Here is a 3,144-nt window from a genome sequence, read left to right on the forward strand (position 1 = left end):
TAACTTCAGGGTAGAGAGAAATAATTTCAGGACAGAGACACACATAACTTCAGGGCAGAAAGACACATAACTTCAGGACAGAGACACATAACTTCAGGACAGAGACACATAACTTCAGGACAGAGACACATAACTTCAGGACAGAGACACACATAACTTCAGGACAGAGACACACATAACTTCAGGACAGAGACACATAACTTCAGGACAGAGACACATAACTTCAGGACAGAGACACATAACTTCAGGACAGAGAGACACATAACTTCAGGGCAGAAAGACACACATAACTTCAGGACAGAGAGAAATAATTTCAGGACAGAGACACACATAACTTCAGGGCAGAAAGACACATAACTTCAGGACAGAGAGAAATAACTTCAGGACAGAGAGAAATAACTTCAGGACAGAGACACACATAACTTCAGGACAGAGACACACGTAACTTCAGGACAGAGACACACATAACTTCAGGGCAGAGAGACACATAACTTCAGGACAGAGACACACATAATTTCAGGACAGAGACACACATAACTTCAGGGCAGAAAGACACATAACTTCAGGACAGAGACACATAACTTCAGGACAGAGACACACATAACTTCAGGACAGAGACACACATAACTTCAGGGCAGAGAGACACATAACTTCAGGACAGAGACACATAACTTCAGGGCAGAGACACATAACTTCAGGACAGAGAGACACATAACTTCAGGACAGAGACACACATAACTTCAGGACAGAGAGACACATAACTTCAGGGTAGAGACACACATAACTTCAGGACAGACATACATAACTTCAGGGCAGAGAGACACATAACTTCAGGACAGAGACACACATAACTTCAGGGCAGAGAGACACATAACTTCAGGGCAGAGAGACACATAACTTCAGGACAGAGACACACATAACTTCAGGACAGAGACATACATAACTTCAGGGCAGAGAGACACATAACTTCAGGGCAGAGAGCTTGCTACAGTTACAGAGAAGAGATGGTTAAAAGTTGATGCAGGGAGAAGCTGCAGTAGGAATATATTGTAGATGTGCATCTGTATCTGCATCACAAGTGGGTGGAAATGTGGAGGAACGTAGGAATGTATGGGTGGTAGAGTGCCTGTTTTACATAGATAAAATGGAAACGGCTAAATATTCTCTAAACTCTGACTCTGCCCACATTCAATGATCTTTTTTATGCAAAGTTGCAAACAGCATTGCTTTTCAGATTAAAAAGGGTCCACACAGTCAGTCAGTAGCCCAGACCCAACCTAGGTTCAACAACATTCCTTTTAAAACACAGGTAACAATGGTGTAAGAGTGCACTGCATGCAGCACAGGAGGTTGGTTGCACCTTAATTGGGGAGGACAGGCTTGTGGTAATGGCTGGAGCGGAATGGGTTTCCATGTGTTGGATGCCATTCCATTTGGTCCATTCCAGACATTATTCACGAGCTGCCCTCCCCCTCAGCAGCCTCCTGTGGCATGCAGGGATAGATAGAGGTACCTTACGTGGTCACATAGAGTTAAATATAAACTAGAATCGTCTTCTCTTTATTCCTAACAAAGCCCCACTTACCAACCACCAACTGATAGGACAGGCATATTCCTATTCTAGAACTTGATGGCATTTGGAGCAGGCACGGATGGACAGGGTAGGTCATCCATCTGTATTCCTCCCCATGCAAGCTGTAACCCAGGCTGAACCTGTAGCCCTGGAGGGCTGAATGAGCCCCACAGCTGGTCAGAGCCAGAAAGCCACTATCTCAAACAGACAGATGTAGAGTAGGATTGTGTTTCAAATGGCATCCTATTGGGCAGAGGATGAGAAGGGAGCGTGAGGCAGGTTGGGTTTGGTGGACTGACAGTAGCCCCCTAATGACATTCCTAGGGTGCTTCTGAAATGGCAACCTATTCCCTAGGGCCTACTGCATTCATCTTCTGCCCAATCTGATGTCCAGTATTGCCCTTCTCCCCTCCACCCCAACACTCGATTCCTCCACCCCTCCACCTCTGCCTCTCCACCTCACCCCTCCATTCCTCCACCCTTCCACCCCACCCCTCCATTCCTCTACCCTACCCCTAATTTTTACATTTTAGATTTTCGTCATTTAGCAGAAGCTCTTATCCAGAGCGACTTACAAATTGGTGCATTCACCTTATGATAGCCAGTGGGACAACCACTTTACAATTGTAAAAAAAAATGTTGGGGGGGGGTGGGGTAAGGGGGGGTAGAAGGATTACTTTATCCTATCCCAGGTATTCCTTAAAGAGGTGGGGTTTCAAGTGTCTCTGGAAGGTGGTGAGTGACTCCGCTGTCCTGGCGTCGTGAGGGAGCTTGTTCCACCATTGGGGTGCCAGAGCAGCGAACAGTTTTGACTGGGCTGAGCGGGAACTGTGCTTCCGCAGAGGTAGGGGAGCCAGCAGTTCAGAGGTGGATGAACGCAATGCCCTCGTTTGGGTGTAGGGACTGATCAGAGCCTGAAGGTACGGAGGTGCCGTTCCCCTCACAGCTCCGTAGGCAAGCACCATGGTCTTGTAGCAGATGCGAGCTTCAACTGGAAGCCAGTGGAGTGTGCGGAGGAGCGGGGTGACGTGAGAGAACTTGGGAAGGTTGAACACCAGACGGGCTGCGGCGTTCTGGATGAGTTGTAGGGGTTTAATGGCACAGGCAGGGAGCCCAGCCAACAGCGAGTTGCAGTAATCCAGACGGGAGATGACAAGTGCCTGGATTAGGACCTGTGCCGCTTCCTGTGTAAGGCAGGGTCGTACTCTGCGAATGTTGTAGAGCATGAACCTACAGGATCGGGTCACCGCCTTGATGTTAGCGGAGAATGACAGGGTGTTGTCCAGGGTCACGCCAAGGCTCTTTGCACTCTGGGAGGAGGACACAACGGAGTTGTCAACCGTGATGGCGAGATCATGGAACGGGCAGTCCTTCCCCGGGAGGAAGAGCAGCTCCGTCTTGCCGAGGTTCAGCTTGAGGTGGTGATCCGTCATCCACACTGATATGTCTGCCAGACATGCAGAGATGCGATTCGCCACCTGGTTATCAGAAGGGGGAAAGGAGAAGATTAATTGTGTGTCGTCTGCGTAGCAATGATAGGAGAGGCCATGTGAGGATATGACAGAGCCAAG

Source organism: Coregonus lavaretus, assembly GCF_964263955.1.
Source record: "Coregonus lavaretus genome assembly, contig: HAP1_SCAFFOLD_2066, whole genome shotgun sequence".
In the NCBI taxonomy this organism is placed as follows: domain Eukaryota; kingdom Metazoa; phylum Chordata; class Actinopteri; order Salmoniformes; family Salmonidae; genus Coregonus; species Coregonus lavaretus.